This window comes from Balaenoptera musculus, chromosome X, assembly GCF_009873245.2.
Source record: "Balaenoptera musculus isolate JJ_BM4_2016_0621 chromosome X, mBalMus1.pri.v3, whole genome shotgun sequence".
Lineage (NCBI taxonomy): Eukaryota > Metazoa > Chordata > Mammalia > Artiodactyla > Balaenopteridae > Balaenoptera > Balaenoptera musculus.
This window is the reverse complement of record NC_045806.1, coordinates 72,717,012-72,736,045: the sequence shown is the minus strand read 5'-3', so window position 1 is coordinate 72,736,045 and position 19,034 is coordinate 72,717,012.

Genomic DNA, 19,034 nt, shown 5'->3' with positions numbered 1-19,034 from the left:
CTCTCACATTGAGATGGTAACCTGGTAACTGGGGGAATATTGTCATCTATGTGTAAGTATAAGAAGGAAGAGACTAGAAAGGAGACCAAGTTAGAGTTGATGGTGGGAGGGGAGGATGTTTTGTTGAAACCAGGAAAGACAAAATCACTGATGCTAAAGAAAGAGTAAGTGGTGGTAAACTGTATGTGGAGAAATAGGGTTAAGTCAAGGCCTGGCAAAATGACACTTAGCTAAACACTTAAAAATCTGCCAGAGTGAAACAGCAAAAGATTTTCAACTGCTCTCACTTCAGCTGCTTCCTGAAAAGCTGCACTCAAGTCAACCTGCCCTCACCACTCTGGTCTTCCTTTCAATCCCGTTCTTACTCTGCATCCCCACCTCCTGCTACCGAAATTAGCCTACCTCTGTCATTGTTTAAAACTCCCACCAGCAGGATCCTGTCCCTTATTTATTTGTACCCCTAGATACTGCTCAAGTTGTCTCTCTTGCCTTTTTGTCTGGATCCTCTTGCTCGTGGGACCTGTCCCTAGTTCAGGGAATCTAAGTGGCTTTTCAAATACCTAAGTGAGTAATAAACATTTTAATTAATTTTGGCAACTGACTTTTGGGTGGTCTGTTTTACCTACATGCACTTCAGAAGGGGGAGTGAGTGGCACACCAACAGCCATTGGATGGTATCATAACAAGTATCTTATACATCAGAGAGCACTCAAGTCAGATTAGACTGAAAATCACCCATTGGCTTTAGCAACAAAGAGGTGTATGGTGACCTCTTTCATAACATAATTAAATGTGCATCAACTTACATGTTTTATATACCCACTGTTAGAGTTAAAATTATATAGTATACCTTCATTTATCTGACATTATTAGACAATGGAATGTTGTAGTAAATAAAATATTCTTGTCAATGATTCCCATGCATGATCTAGAATAGTATCTGTCACAGAGTAAGCACTTAATAAATTTTTCTGGAATAAATAAATGACTTACATAAGTTCATCAATATTTAGAGAAGTAGAAGATGAAAATATAACTACTATCAAAACCTTACTGACTGGATTTTATTCAATTAATTTTCTTTCACGAGTATCTGACCCCTCCAGAAAAATCATACTATATAAGCAAGGATTTTCAGCATTTAGTTAGCATAACCGAGAAATGTTGGTTAATGGAAAGTAACACATCCAGGGGTTTTTGATCCTACTACATTTTTGTTGTTGGTTTGGGGGAGCATTCAGGGAAAGACCATAATTTATCATGTAAACTAAAGATTACACGCTGATTTCTGAAGGCACAGATATCTTTGCCCCAGTTATAAATAAGAACATGAACAATTTCCTGGATGGAAGTGTCTGAAAATATATTTTAAAACTTGATTGATCTCCTTCCATATACATGTGTCTTAAATTCCTTTTTTTAGGTAATAGCATTTCAGTCATTTGAGTTTTCATAGCTACAGACACTCACGGAGACAAACAGTGCTGATTGATGGAGAGCTGTGGTTGGTAAGGTGCCCTATAGCATAGTTTCTTCTACTAAGGAGTGAATGAGACTTGAGGACAGCAAACTAATAATTTTAGAGGAAGGTCATGAAACAAGAATGATTTCCATCATACACATACATACTCATATTGCCCTCTTGATGTATCTTTCAACTGGCCAAACGGTTTAAATCCATTCTACCTTACCTCCAGTCACATTACTTGATGTTGTAGAAAAATTGCTATGTTAAATGCCACTTAGAGCTAGGGTATAGCATCTAAAGCTTAGTACAACTTATTATATAGTAATATTGTCCTTATGAGAATTTTTGTGCTTAATTTCTTTTTAGAAAACCCATTGTTATTCTGACTCAAAACCACATTGACATTCTGAACTGAAAGCAATTTAATTATTTGCTTATTATTGAACTTTGTCTTTAACCCAAGGGGAAAATTAGAAAGGAAAGCAATAAAATGATGTGGTCTTCAAGTGACAAGTGAAGATGAGACATTAAAAATATAATTAAGTCATGCTTTTTGGCATTCATATACTATTTGTATAATTACTTATGTAGAGAGGCATAATAACAATACACAGGAGCCTGACTACCTGATCATCTACTCTAGTAGGGAATTCAGTATAAGGCAAAACCAGCCAAAATTTATTCACCTCATAACTAAGACTCCAAGTACACCATGATAACCAGGATCCAAGGTATTTTGCATTTACACAACTCTTTTTAGCACTTCAGAGGTAAGACACTACATGTAAATTCTTTGAGATTCTCTCCTTGGCCTTGAGAAATCCTGCCTCAAGACTTTTTTTTTTTTTTTTTACAAGCAAAATAACATCCTTTATTTTTTGAGTTCAAAACTCTAATATAAAATTATTTTTTTAAAAAAACGGTATAGTCACATCATGCACTTGTCTAGTTATAAATACACAGTTACACAGTTTCCTAAGCCATTGGCAAAGTTTGTTGGCTCTATACTTTTTTTTGTTTTGCCTTTTTTTTTAATGTCTGAAACATTTATATTAACATATTTCCATACAAATACAAATATAAGATTTTTAGAAATTTCATGTAATGTCTGAAACATTTATATTAACATATTTCCATACAAATAACCCAATGAAAGTTTAGTATTAGTTGTTTTGTTTGTTTTTTTATACTGCAGGTTCTTATTAGGCATCAATTTTATACACATCAGTGTATACATGTCAATCCCAATCGCCCAATTCAGCACACCAGCATCCCCACCCCTCCGCAGTTTTCCCCCCTTGGTGTCCATATGTCCGTTCTCTACATCTGTGTCTCAACTGCCTCAAGACTTTTCCACGTTCTCTCCTGTAGAGGACACTTGCTTACCTGGACTATTCCAACTATTTTATTCCAACTTCTGAGACCATAGTAGAATAATTATCACAGCTAAATAGTAGTATTTTTTGTTTGATCTTGGGAAAATTTAAGTGCAATCAGCTTTGTACCTAAAAGAACACTGTGGTGGAGGAGTAGGGGCAGACATGGCCGGCTTGAATCAAAACTAGGAAAGAGATAAAATTTGTTTTTGTCCACCCACTTCCCTTTAGTAATTTTTGTTACTCTCTTTGGTGTCTCTGCTCATTAAACTACACTAACTTTCCTTTAATATTTCCTAACTTACCCTTTTCCACAGAGACTAGGAAGCCCTTCTGACTCTTAGATACCCAGTGTCCTCATTCTGAGGAACTGGATGTCTGGTTTCACCTTGGTGACAATGACATTTACTTCCAATTTTCTAGAATATGTTTGTCTTTTATACTCTTCTGAGCCCTGTTCTCTAAATTTATTTACATGATGAAAACTGAGTACTAATACTAGGACTTCCAGAGATATGCTATCCAAAAGAGTGATCTAATGTAAAGATTTTACCTTCTACAGCAGTCTGATGTGAGATATATTTGGAGGCATATAGGCATATCAGAACCTCTCACAACTCATAACACAGTATTCATTCATTATCAATATACCTAAGGTATGCTTGGAATTTAGTACCAAATTCAGTCATGTAAATGTGTAGAACACACTCTTCATGACAGTTGAGATAATAATACAGGATTTCTGGATCATAATATAATACATTCGTTAATAATAACATTAAATTATATTCCTATTTTGAAAACCACAGACCAGTGAACTTGATACCATTTCTATATAATATTACTGAATATATAACTAAAAATATGATCTCTAATCAGAGCAGCTGATATTTTATACCATGCCCTTGACAAATACTATCTCATTTAATCTTCAGAACAACCTTGTAGAATAGGTTCTATTATTTTCTCTACTGAAAACAATGAAATTGAGGTTCTAAGAAGTTAGCTAACGATTATGGACTTAATGTTTTTGTCTCCTCAAAATTGATATGTTGAAACTCTACCCCTCAGTGTGATGGTATTAGGAGTTGAGGCCTTTGGAACATAATTAGAATTAGATAAGATCATGAGAACACAGGTCTCATGAATAGAATTCATGCCTTTATAAAAGTCATGAGAGAGCATGCTTCCGCTTTCTGCTCTCTGCCATGTGAGGATACAGAGAGAAGTCGACATTTTGCAACCCACAGTTGAGCCCTAACCAGAATCTGACTGTGCTGGCACCCTTGTCTCAGACTTCTAGCCTCCCAAACCGTGAGAAATAAATTGCTATTGTTTACCATCAGTTTATAGTATTTTGTTATAGCTGCCTGAGCTAAGGAAGTAACTCTTCCAATATGACACAGCTGGTAGGCAATGGAATGTGAATTGAGTCCGAATCCATCTGATTCCAGACTCCTTGTGCATAGCCCAACATGCTTCTATGGTGGTAATTAGGATGAATTCACTAAATACACATCACATAAATACAAGCTCATTTCCTTATTAAGTTACATAAGTAGGTACAAAAATAAATACATTTATTTCTGGACTCTAGCAACACATACGACTGTTTCCTCTCATGATATTCCTGAAAATAAAAGATGCTGATTTACAAATGTTAGCAAAGAGACGTAGACTTGGAACTACTGAAAAATTTCATCTAGAAGATTTAAAGTAGTGTGTCCTTGACCCTTTCCTCAAGAACACTCTTAGAGATTTGTATGGAAGCTATAAACCGGAAGTCATATGTTGATGTCACACAGGCTGAATTTGACCCTCATATATTGTTTCTTTGGCCTATCCAATATTTTTGAATACTTTGAATCTGTTCCTAAAGAGGATACACGTTATTAATGTGAACTTATTTCCCATAGTTGGGGAATTTTCCATCTTGAGGTAATGCTCACCTTCCAGCATAAAAGATGAAAATGTCTTTTACTCACATCTTTAGTCTCCCTTGCAGCAGTGTTGTAGTCGCATGACCCAGGTTATAGCAATCAGACATATGCCCTCTGTGTCTACCGGAAACTAGTTATTTCATCAAATATGAAACACTATGGCTTAAAAAGGCACACCAGTTTCTTGTACCATTAAGAAAGAAAAAAATTGCTGCCGATTAAACAGTGCCACACAGTTGATTATAAAATGCATTGTGATTCCCTAGATGTTAAAAATGTGAAAAAATAGATGCCTTGGAATTAAGGTAATTGTGCTAAGAAACAAGGATTGGATAGTATCAAGTCACCCAAATTGGAAGCAGTGGCAGTAGCTATATAATTTCCAGGGACAGCTGCTCCATTTGAACATTAACATCTAGCATCAGGGATGTTCAGTGTCTAGAACCAATAATGGTGGCAAATGGTATCTGCAAGGGGATAGTTCCAAATGATTTAGGGCATTAAACTTTGCTGCATAATGACTAAGCCAGATTCTTTAGACTTCCCAGATATCCTGTGGCCTCTCCAATTTTTTGTGATTAAATAAATGTAATATTCAATTTTCCATTTCAACCATTTTCTAGTGTACCATTTAGTGGTTTTTAGTGTAGTCACAGTGTTGTGCAACCATCCTTACCTGTTATAAATCAAATTTCTTAAATAAGTTTAGATAACTTAAATTTCTTTAAATAAGAAATTTCTTATTTCTTCTTCTTAAATAAGTTTAGATAAGAACTTTGTATATCTGGAAGAATTTTTGTTTCATCTAGGGTATCCAATTGGTTAATATACAGTTTCTTAAATTTCTTCTTAAATAAGTTTATATAAGAACTTTGTATATTTGGAAGAATTTTTCTGTTTTGTCTAGGGTATCCAATTGGTTAATATACAGTTTTCATAGTATTCTCTTATGATCTTTTTTATTTCTATAAGTTGGTAGTTGTGTTTCCTCTTTTGCTTCTGATTTTAGTACTTTGATTTTTTTTCTTAGTCTTGTAAATTTTGTTGATTATTTTATAAAACCTAACTAACTTTTAATTTTGTTATTTTCTTTATTATTTTATGGTTTCTCTTTTGTTTATCTACTCTCTAATCCTTATTATTTCCCACCTTCCACTAGCTTTGCATTTAGTTTGCTCTTCTTTTTCTACTTCTCTAAGGTGTATAGGTAGGTTATTATTTTGAGATCTTGCTCCTTTTTAAAAAATGTAGGTATTTAAAGCTACAAATTTCCCTCAGACCATTGCTTGGCTGCATCTGTAGGTTTTGGTATATTATATTTTAAATTTTAATTTTAAAAAAATTTTATTGAAGTATAGCTGATTTACAATATTGTGTTAGTTTCAGGTGTACAGCAAAGTGAATCTGTTATACATATACATATATCCACCCTTTTTAGATTATTTTTGCATATAGGCTGTTACAGAGTATTGGGTAGAAAGAGTTCCTATGCTATACAGTATGTCCTTATTATTTATCTATTATATATATAGTAGTGTGTATATGTCAATCCCAATATTCCAGTTTATTCCTCCTCCCCACTTGCCGCCTGGTAACCATAAGGTTTTTTATCTACATCTCTAACTCTATTTCTGTTTTGTAGATAAGTTCATTGGTACCATTTTTAGATTCCACATGTAATTGATATCATATGATATTTGTCTTTCTCAGTCTGACTTACTTCACTGAGTATGATAATCTCTAGGTCCATCCATGTTGCTGCAAGTGGCATTCATTCTTTTTTATGGCTGAGTAATATTCCATTGTATATATGTACCACATCTTTATCCATTCTTCTGTTGAAGGACATTTAGGTTGCTTCCATGTGCTGGCTATTATAGATAGTTCTGCAATGAACATTGGGGTGCATGTATCTTTTCAAATTATAGTTTTCTCCAGATATATACCCAGGAGTGGGATTGCTGGATCATATGGAAGCTCTATTTTCAGTTTTTTAAGGAACATTCATGATGTTCTCCATAGTGGCTATACCAATTAACATTCCCACAAACAGTGTAGGAGGGTTCCCTTTATACCACACCCTCTCCAGAATTTATTGTTTGCAGATTTTTTGATGATGGTCATTCTGACTGGTGTGAGGTGATACCTCATTGCAGTTTTGATTTGCATTTCTCTAAATTAGTGATGTTGAGCATCTTTTCATGTGCCTCTTGGCCATCTGTATGTCTTCTCTGGAGAAATGTCTATTTAGATCTTCCCCCCATTTTTTGATTGGGTTGTTTGGTTTTTTTGATATTGAGCTGCCTGAGCTGTTTGTATATTTTGGAGATTAATGTCTTATTAGTCACTATGTTTGCAAATATTTTCTCCCATTCTGAGGGTTGTCTCTTCATTTTGTTTATGGTTTCCTTTCTTGTGCAAAAGCTTTTAAGTTTAATTAGGCTCCTTTTGTTTATTTTTGTTTTTATTTTCATTACTCTAGGAGATGGATCTAAAAATATCTTGCTACGAATTATGTGAGACAGGGTTCTACCTATGTTTTCCTCTAGATGTTTCATAGGATCATGCCTTACATTTAGGTCTTTAATCTGTTTTGAGGTTTCTTTTGTGTATGTTATTAGGGAGTGTTCTAATTTCATTCTTTTACATGTAACTGTCCAGTTTTCCCAGCACCATTTACTGAAGAGACTGTCTTTTCTCCACTGTATATTCTTGCCTCCTTTGTCATAGATTAGGTGATCTTAGGTGCATGGGTTTTTCTCCATATTTTCTACCCTATTTCATTAAACGTATTTCTATGTTTTTGTGCCAGTACCATACTGTTTTGATGACTATAGCTTTGTATTATAGTCAGAAGTCAGGGAGCCTGAAACGTCCAGCTCCATTTTTCTTTCTTAGGATTGCTTTGGCTATTCAGGGTCTTTGGTGTATCCATACAAATTGTAAAATTTTTTGGTCTAATACTATAAAAAATGCTATTGTTAATTTGATAGGGATTGCATTGAATCTGTAGATTACTCTGGGTAGTATAGAAATTATGACAATATTGATTCTTCCAGTCCAAGAACATGGTATATCTCTCCATCTGTTCGTGTCATCTTTGATTTCTTTGGTCAGTATCTTATAGTTTTCTGAGTACAGGTTTTTGCCTCCTTAGGTAGGTTTATTCCTAGGTATTTTATTTTTTTGATGTGATGGTAAATGGGATGGTTTCCTTAATTTCTCTTTCTGATCTTTTGTTGTTAGTGTGTAAGAATGCAGGAGACTTCTGTGTATTAATTTTGTATCCTGCTACTTAACCAAATTTATCGATGAGCTCCAGTATTTTTCTGGTGGCATCTTTAGAATTTTCTATGTGTAGTATCATGTCAACTGCAAACAGTGACATTTTTACATCTTTTTCCCAGTTTGGATTCCTTTTATTTCTTTTTCTTCTCTAATTGCAGAGGCTAGGACTTCCAAGACTATGTTGAATAAAAGTGGAGAGAGTGGATATCCTTGTCTTGTTCCTGATCTTAGCGGTATTACTTTCAGTTTTTCACCATTGGGAGTGATGTCTTCTGTGGGTTTGTCGTATATGGCCTTTATTATGTTGAGGTAGTTTCTCTCTATGCCCAATTTCTAGAGTCTTTTTTATCATAAATGGGAGTTGAATTTTGTCAATAGCTTTTTCTGCCTCTATTGAGATGATCATAGGGTTTTTATTCTTCAGGTTGTAATGTGGTATATCACACTGATTGATCTATGTATGCTGAAGAATGCTTGCATCACTGAGATAAATCCCACTTGATCATGATGTATGATCCTTTAAATGTGTTGTTGGATTCTGCTTGCTAATATTTTGTTGAGGATGTTTACATCTATATTCAGCAGTGATATTGGCCTGTAATTTTCTATTTTGTGATATCTTTACCTGGTTTTGGTATCAGGGTGATGGCAGCCTCATAGAATGAGTTTGGGAGTGTTCCTTCCTCTGCACTATTTGGTAATATTTTCAGAAGGATAGGTGTTAACTCTTCTCTAAAGGTTTGATAGAATTCATCTGTGAAGCCATCTTGTCGTGGAATTTGTTTGTTAGAAGCTCCTTAATCACAGTTTCAATGTCATTACTTGTGATTGGTCTGTTAATATTTTCTATTTCTTCCTGGTTCAGTCCTGGAAGGTTGTACTTTTCTAAGAATTTGCCCATTTCTTGCCGGTTTTCCATTTTATTGATGTATAGTTGCTTGTAGTAGTATCTTATGATCCTTTGTATTTCTCTGGTGTCAGTATTAACCTCTACTTTTTCATTTCTAATTTTATTGATTTGAGTCCTCTCCCCTTTTTCTTGATGAGTCTGGCTAAAAGTTTATCAATTTTGTTTATCTTCTCTAGTCTTTTCTTCATCCCTATTTTATTTCTGCTCTGACATTATGATTTCTTTCCTTCTACTAATTTTGGTTTTTGTATATTCTTCTTTCTTTAGTTGCCTTAGGTGCAAAGTTAGGTTGTTTATTTGAGATTTATCTTTCATGAGGTAAGATTGTATTGCTATAAACTTTCCTCTTAGAACTGCTTTTGCTGCGTCCCATAGGTTTTGGATTGTCCTGCTTTTGTTGTCATTTGTCTCTAGGTATTTTTTGATTTCCTCTTTGATTTCTTCAGTGATCTCTTGGTTGTCTAGTAACATTGTTTAGCCTCCATGTGTTTGCGTTTTTTACAGTTTTCTTTTTTTTTTTCTGTAATTGATTTCTAATCTCAGCATTGTGTTTGGAAAAGAAGCTTGATATGATTTCAATTTTCTTAAATTTACCAAGGCTTGATTTTTGGTCCAACATGTGATTTATCTTGGAGAACATTCCGTGTGCACTTGAGAAGAAAGTGTATTCTGCTACTTTCAGATGGAACGTCCTATAGATATCAATTAAGTCTATCTGGTCTAATGTGTCATTTAAGGCTTGTGTTTCCTTATGAATTTTCTATCTGGATGATGTGTCCATTGGTGTAAGTGGAGTATTAAAGGCCCCAACTATTAATGTGTTACTGTCAATTTCCACTTTTATGGATGTTAACATTTGCCTTATGTATTGAGATGCTCCTATGTTGGGTGTTATAATTGTTATATCTTCTTCTTGGATTGATCCTTTGATCATTATGTAGTGTCCTTCCTTGTGCCTTGTAATAGTCTTTAACTTAAAGTCTATTTTATCTGATATGAGTATTGCTACTGCAGCTTTCTTTTGATTTCCATTTGCATGGAATGCCTTTTTCCATCCCCTCACTTTCAGTCTGTATGTTTCCCTAGGTATAAGGTATCTCTTGTAGACAGCATATATATGGGTCTTGTTTGTTTGTTTTTTTTTATCCATTTAGCCAGTCTGTGTCTATTGGTTGAAGCATTTAATCCATGTACATTTAAGGTAATTATTCATATGTATGTTCTTATTGCCTTTTTAAAAATTGTTTTGGGTTTGTTTTTGTAGGTCTTTTTTCTTCCCTTCCTGTTTTGTTCTTTTCTCTTATGGTTTGATGACCATCTGTAGTGTTGTGTTTGTGTTTCTTTTACTTTTTTGTGTGTTTATCGATTATAGTTGGGGTTTGCTGTTCCCATGATGTTTTGATATAGCAGTCTATATATGCAAAAGGTTGTTGTAATTTGCTGGTCTCTTTTCCATACAGAGAAGTTCCTTTGGCATTTGTTGCAAAGCTGGTTTGGTGGTGCTGAATTCTCCTAGCTTTTGCTTGTCTGTAAAGCTTTTGATTCCTCTGTTGAATCTGAATGAGAGCCTTTCTGGGTAGAGTATTCTTTGTTGTAGGTTTTCCCCTTTCATCACTTGAAATGTATAGTGCCACTCCCTTCTGGCCTACAGAGTTTCTGCTGACAAATCAGCTGATAAACTTATAGGCATTTGCTTGTATGTTATTTGTTGCTTTTCGCATGTGGCTTTTAATTTTGTTTTTTGTCTTTAATTTTTGTCAGTTTGATTAATATATGTCTCGGTGTGTTCATCTTGTATGGGATTCTCTGTGCTTCCTGGACTTGAGTGAGTGTTTCATTTCTCATGTTAGGGAAGTTTTCAGCTACAATATCTTCAAATATGTTTTCAGGCCCTTTCTCTTTCTCTTCTCTTTCTGGGACCCCTATAATGTGAATGTTGGGGTGTTTAATATTGTTCCAGAGGTCTATGAGACTGTCCTTATTTCTTTTCATTCTTCTTTCTTTATTCTGTTCTGTGGCAGTGATTTCCACCACTCTGTCTTCCAGTCACTTATCCGTTCTTCTACCTCAGTTATTCTGCTATTGATTCTTTCTAGTGTATTTTTTTTTCATTAATTGTATGGTTCATCTCTGTTTGTTTGTACTTCAAATCTTCTACCTCCTCATTACACATTTCTTCTATCTTCTCAATCTGTACCTCCATTCTTTTTCCAAGATTTTGGATCATCTTTACTATCATTACTCTGAATTCTTTTTCAGGTAGATTGCCTATCTCCTCTTCATTTAGTTGTTCTTGTGGGTTCTTATCTTGTTCCTTTGTTTGCAACATATTTCTCTGTCATCTCATTTTGTCTAACTTTCTGTGTTTGTGGTCTCCTTTCCACAGGCTGAAGGATCATAGTTCCTCTTGCTTCTGGTGTCTGGCTCCTGGTGGGTGAGTTTAGTTCATGGGTTTGTGCAGGCTTCCTGATGGGAGGAACTGGTGGCTGCCCTCTGGTGGGTGGGCTGGCCAGTTGTAAGGCTCCTGGAGCTCAGCTGTGGTTTCAGCTCCACCTCTGAGTGTGGGCCCCTCACAGGGTTCTGCTTCTGAAGTTGCCTCAGAGCACACGAGTCAGCCCTGGTGAAGAGGGGGCATGGAGATTGTGGCAGCCAGCGTCGTGGGAGCCCCAGCAGCAATGGGGCATGTGGGGGAGCCAGTGGCTTTGGGCATGAGAGAGACATCCATGGCAGCAATGGAGCAGTTGGGGGAGCTGGCGCCTATGGGCACAAGAGATCCAGCCCCAGCAGGGGCCCTTCCTGGTGCCCAGGGAGGCAGCAGCTGGAGCATGGGGAGACAGGCTATAATGGAGACCTTGCCCTTTGTGCATCACTCAACATTGGCGCTACGCTTCTATGGTTTCCTCCACAAGCATTCCTGGTTTCAGATTTCCTCACTCCTATCCCCTCAGGCCGTCTACTCACAGCCAACAGCAATCCTCTCCCTAGGTTTGCTCTCCAAACCCCACGTTCTAGCACCCAGCCCCTGTCAGCACTGGTGGACACCTGTCTCAGGCTGTGGCATGCAGGGCTGTGGCACAGACCATCTGTGAAGGTCTCCCTCTGTCCTGCTTGTCACACACTGGTTGGTGTGCTCTCCTCCAATACCCCTGAAGCTCCCCTTCTCTTCCAACTGATCTCCCCACTGGTGAGAGGGTTTTCCTGGATGCAGGAACCTCTCCTCTCCTTCAGCTCCCCCCCAAGGGGTACAAGTCCTATCCCACTTACTCTCCTATTTTCCCTTCTTCTTTCTTTCATCCTACCATTTTATGCAGGAAACTTTCTTGTCCTTTTAGGTGTCTGAGGTCCTCTGCTAGTGTTCAGCCAGTGCTCTGTGAGAATTGTTTCATTTGTAGATGTATTCTTGATGCATTTGTAGGGAGAAGTGAACTGCACATCCTCCTACTCCTTGGCCTTCTTGACCATCCTTTTTTCTGTATTTCTTATATGATTTTTGTTCCTCAGCTCTTCCATTAGTTTTTTGTTTTTTTTGTTTTTTTTTTAGTATTTAGTTGATTTTTTGTAGTGTACTACTTTGATTCCTTTCTTCTTTTCTTTTCTGTATATTTTTAGTTACTTTATTAAAGATTGTTTTGAGGATTAAAATGAACATATTAAACTTATAACAACCTAATTTGAATAATACCAATTTGGTTTCAATAATACACAAACTCTCTGCTCCTAAATATCCACACCACCTCTTGTATTGTCAAGATTATGTTTTTATACATTTTGTGCTCATTTACATAGATTTATAATTATTGTTTACCCATTTGTCATTTAAATCATAAGGGAAAGAAGAGGAATTAAAAACGAAAAGTACAATAATACTGGCTTTATATTTACCTGTGTATTTACTTGCATTTTTTAATTTTATCATATGGCTTCAAGTTACTTTAGTGTCCTTTCTTTACAGCCTGAAGGATTCCTCTTCACATTTCTTGTATGGCAGATCTACTAGTACCAAACTCCCTTAGCTTTTGTTTATTTATCTGGAAGTGTCTTTATTTCTCCTTCAGGCTTGAAGAATATTTTTTTTTTCAGATATAGAATCCTTGGATGGTTGCTTTTTTTTTTTTTCTTATAGCACTTTAAATATGTCATCCCAATGTCTGCTGGACTCTTTGGTTTCAGATGAGAAATCAGCTGTCTATCTTATTGAGGTTTAATGTATGTAATAAGTCACTTTTCTTTTGCTGCTTTAAAGATTCTCTTTTTGTATTTTGACGATATAACTATAAAATATCTTGGTGTAGATCTTTCTGAGTTTATCCTGTTTGGAATTAGTTGAGTTTCTTGGATGTGTGGATTTATTTCTTTCATCAAATTTGCAATGTTTCAGCCATTATTACTTCAAATATCTTTCTGTGAAAAGAAAGTTTTTTCTTTCTAATTTTTAATTTTGATGAAGTCAAATGTATCTATTTTCTTCCTGTTACCTGTGCTTTGTTTTCATATTCAATAATCTCTTGTCAATTTAAAGGTCAAGAATATTTTCCCTTAAGCATTTGTAGCTTTCAATCTTAAATTTGGGGTTTTGAGTTGATTTTTGTTTATAATGTAAGGTTAGGTTTACTTTACTTCATCGCAGTGTAGTCCAAAAGAGTGGCTATCAAATTGTGGTATTAGGACCAGCAGCATCAGCATTACACGGAAACTTGTTACTTTCCCAAATTCTCGGGCCCTACTCCATGCTACTGAATCAGATACTCTGGTTGTGGGGTCCAAGAATATGTGTTTTAATAGCCCCCCAAGTGATATTTTTGATAAAAAAAAATTGAAAACCATTGGCCCTTTGGTTCACTGGTTTAGCACAAAGAGAAAGAAAAACATGATGTTAACTTAGATTGCAGTTATTCTTTATTCATTTCAGCATAACCCACATTCCAAATAATTTTGCCTTACACTAGAGAATGTGAACAATATAGTAAATTTCACTTACAAAGAAAACTTCAAGAAAGCTCCTAGCTAAGCTAATAAAGAGGTCTTAGTGGTATCTCTTAATGTAGACAATCAATTTAAATTCAGGTATGCCTTTACCAACAAAAGGTAGGAAGGAGAAGTTGGTTCACTGCAAACTCTTAAGATGCCAACTTTAAAAAAAAATAAGATGATTCCATGTGTTAATTAACATCTTTAAACAATACCTTTTGATTACATGCTATTTTGGACATACTTAGAGAATGCCTTTTAACAGGTATAGAAAATCAATATTTTTATCTACAAATAATGTATGTCACACACATAACCTTCATAATTGGCACAGACTGGGACAGAAAATTATTAGTCTATAGCAGCACCTAAGTGATGACTCATTTCCAGTAATAATATACTTCTGACATGCATGACCTCATAATTAATACTGATGTTATAGGTTCTAAATAATTTTCAATGTCAGTGGATTAAATGTTATATTAAATAGTTATATGAAATATAAAGAAGTTTATTAATGTTGATGATTTGCAAATTCCCAGAAAAAAACTCTATTTCAGACTACCAAAAATTAGCATAGAGGAATATAAATTCTGACCATTTTTTATCCTTGAATCATTTATTTAATGGAAATCAAAAAAAATATTAATTGTCCCCAGGGTGACATGGTTTAGATTATTTAATAAGTTATAGACATTCATATTGGTAAATGTTATCAGTCTATCATTGATATTTTCCTTTTTGATTCTTAGGAGAAATGTAGAAGACATTATGACACTATAAAAGTTCAAGAATAATATAAGTAAACTTGCAAGACACATTTCTTAGAATAAATAATATTACATTTTATCAGTTCTAATCTAAGGGGAAAATATATGAAATTCACAGTCAAGAGCTTAGCATAGAATACTCCTCAGACTTTACTGTTTTTTCCTCAGAATGTGATTTTTCACTTCCCTATAGTCTTCGAGTAAGTATTCATCTTCCTGCATTAAATAGAACTTGGACAATTATCCTGATAATTTAAACAACATAAATAATTTGCCTTAAGAATTTTTATATGAACACAATCATTGTCTGAAAAACTCAAATAAATGCCTATATCCTGTACATTTGATTTTAAACATATTTTCTTGAGGATAATCTAGGTGTTTTAACAGCTGTAAAGAACCAGGTGTAATATGAAATTCATGAAGGATTTTATTAACAAAATTTCTGGTCCATTTTTTCCTCTTGTGAATAAAATAATGCATCTTTATAAAGTTTCTAAAAATATCAACATGGAAAGGACACCATTACAGATATTAAATTGACCATCAATTTTCTTATACTTTGTAAGATACTTTCCTTTGTTTATGAACTTACTAGCTAAGCTTCTGAGAGGTATAGTTAATGATAGATTAAGGCTGGGCTATGTCTTCCATTTCTTACAGTCAATTCCTTGTTTTTATTCAAAACAGGATTATTTATTCAGTAGGTCAGTATAGAGTTAAACTCCAGCCATGATAAAGTAGCAGGGACCAGGTTTATTCTTTCACCTTAAACAAGTAGAAAACAAGACAGCATATATTAAATAATGGTTTTCAAACATTGAAAAACAGACATCATAAAAGAACGATTCCTGAGAGAAGAGAAAAAAATGAGGTGAACTTTATTATTGCCTCAGGTTGCTGTGTAGAGAGAACTCTTAATGTGCAGTGCAGGGAGGGGAACTCAAATAAAGACCAATGGTATAACTCCATTGAAGAGGCAAAGTTCAGTGTTCAGTGAATCCAGGAGGTTTAAATTCATTGCAAAATACCCAAGAAGAGGAGGTGACACCTAAAGAATTCTCCAGGAATTTGTAGAGGGGTTTCTTAAAGTCTGTCTGTGGCTGATTCACAACTGGGTAGAGGAAAGTACCTGAAGATCAGGAAATAACCATGGCAAAAGAGTAGGTTGAAAAATTCCTGGAGCTAACACAGAGCTTGTAATAGTTTTTATTCCTTCCAGAGAGAATGGATAAAAAGCTCTTAATATACAGCACTTCAGGTAAAGTCTTCAAAAAGTGTATTAACCTTGTTAGTGGGCTAACTTAGAACTAGAATAAAGGCTGCTCTGAACCTGCCGTAACTAAACTTAAAATCAAACCTCAAAAGACTCAAACAAATTACAAGTAACTTAACTGAATCCCAGAACAAACTAAACAATATTTAAAGAAATATACTAAAATTCAGCACAAACATTGTAAAATGTAAGATGATCGGATTGCAAACAAAATTATCGGGTATGCAAAGAAGCAGGAAAATATGATCCATTACCAGGAGAAAATTCAATCAATGGAAACACACTGAGAAGTGACATAGATGATGGAATTAGAAGACAAGGATATTAAAAGAGCTACTATAAATATTTTTCATATTTTCAAAACTATAGAGAAAAGTTTTAACACAGAAGAGCAAAATGGTAGATATAAAAAAAGACTCAAATGGAACTTCTGGAAGTGAAATATAATAACTGAAATGAAAATATACCCAATACAATAAAAGATTATATATCTTAGAAAAAATATATATTAATGAACTTAAAGACATAACCAGAGAAACTATCCAAAATAAAACATAGAAGAAAAAAAAACAGCAAAAATAAAAAATGAACGAAGTATCAATGACTTGTGGAATGGCATGATTGTCTACTTAGAAAATCCTAAAGGATTTCCAAAGAGACTATCAGAATTAGTATGTGAATTTAGCAAGGAAGGAGGATGCAAAGTCCATATACAAAAATAAATTACATTTATAAATACTATGAACAAACAGCTGAAAGATTAAATAAACTAACAGTTATAGAAGCTCCAAAAGTACAAAATACTTAGGAATAATTTACCAAAATGTGTATAAAGACCTGTATACTAGAAACTAAAAAACATTGTTACAAGTAATAAAGCAGACAAAAAGAAATGGAGATATATTCCAGATTCATGGATTGGAAGATGCAGTATTTTTTAAATGTCCCTATCCCTAAATTGAATTAGATGTTCAACACAATCTCAATCAAAATTCCATTTGGCATTTTTATAGAAATAGACAACCTGATTTTAAAATTTATATAGAAGGGCAAATAGAAATAGCCAAAATAATTTTGTAAAAGAAGAAAAAAGATAATTTATACTACTTATTTTTAAGGCTAACTATACAACTATAATAAACAAGACAGTACTATTGGCAGAACTATAGAGATATAGATCAAAAGAACAGAATAGACAGTCTAAAAATAGATTCTCACATATGTGAGCAATTGATTTTTGACAAAGGTTCCAATTGCATTTGATGGAAAAGAAAAAATTTTCAACACTTCTTTCTGGAAAATTGGGTACCCATATACAAAACAATGAACTTCAATACTTACCTTGTACCTTATACAAAAATGGACTGTTAGAGAATATAAAAAAGCCACTACTTAACTCTAATTCTTGCCATGAAAAAATATGGACCCATATTGCCAGGTCTTTCTATTTTTCATGAGAATCCAGAAATCAGTATTTTAATGTAACATCTCTTGTTTTTTTATGATTTTTGTCTCTATTTTTGAAATATACTAGGTTAACTAAACAAACACATGCATAGGCAAAATCTTGTCCACAAGCTATTAATTTCCAGCCTTTAAACTATCCTTGGTATTTACTTTAACTATTTTTATCTATATGGAAATTGAATGATTATGTTGTTATATTAATAATAATAATAACTCATTACCAAAATAGAACACTCACAATTTACCAAGAACTGTGCTAAGCACTTTACATACTTTATCTCATTTAATCCTCCCAAAAAAATATTTGAGGTAGGTATTATTATTCACATTTTACAGATGAGCAAAGTAAGGATCAGGTAGGTCAAATGACTTATTAAGAGCAGAATTACTATTTATACCTAAAACTGTCTGAAATCAAAGTTTGTGCTCTTAAACACTGATCATATATGAAGTTTTACAGTGGGATTTATTTTATGTACTATATGATAGCCCTGATCCTTGAACTTGCAATAAGTGTTCTAATGTCTAAGGATATGGAAGAAATTAAATATACGAGGTAGATAAATGCAAATCAAAACTACAATGAGGTATCACCTCACACTGGTCAGAATGGTCATCATCAATAAATCTACAAACAATGCTGGAGAGGGTGTGGAGAAAAGGGAACCTTCATACATTGTTGGTGGGAGTGTAAATTGATACAGCCAAGATGGAAAACAGTATGGAGGTTCCTTAAAAAACTAAAAATAGAACTACCATATGGCCCAGCAATCCCACTACTGAGCATATACCCAGAGAAAACCATAATTCAGAAAGATACATGCACCCAACGTTCATAGCAGCACTATTTACAATAGCCAGGACTCGGAAGCAACCTAAATGTCCATCAACAGAGGAATGGATAAAGAAGATGTGGTACACATATACAATGGAATATTACTCAGCCATAAAAAGGAAAAAAGTTGGGTCATTTGTAGAGACATGGTTGGACCTAGAGAGTGTCATACAGAGTGAAGTAAGTCAGCAAAAAACAAATACTGTTTATTAACACATATATGTGGAATCTAGAAAAATGGTATAGATTATCCTATTTGCAAAGCAGAAATAAAGACAAGACATAGAGGACGAATGTATGGATACCAAGGGGGAGAAATTGGGAGATTGGGATTGACACATATACACTATTGATACCATGTATTAAATAAATAACTAGTGAGAACATAGAGTATAACACAGAGAACTCTACTTAATGCACTGTGGTGACCTAAATGGGAAGGAAGTCCAAAAGGGAGGGGATAGATATATATGTATGGCTGATTCATTTTGCTGTGCAGTAGAAACTAACACAACATTGTGAAGCAACTATACTCCAATAAAAATTAATTAAAAAATAAATAAATACAGGTGATAAAATGTGCAGACAAAATTTGGCATAATTTTTATGTCCTTTATCTTCTTGGAGTAAGTGTGAAAAACTCCTAAAGTTGGTTTGAGAATTTAAAACACAATGAATGTAAAGCATTTAGCATCATGACTGAATCATAATAACTGCTTAATAAATATAAAATATC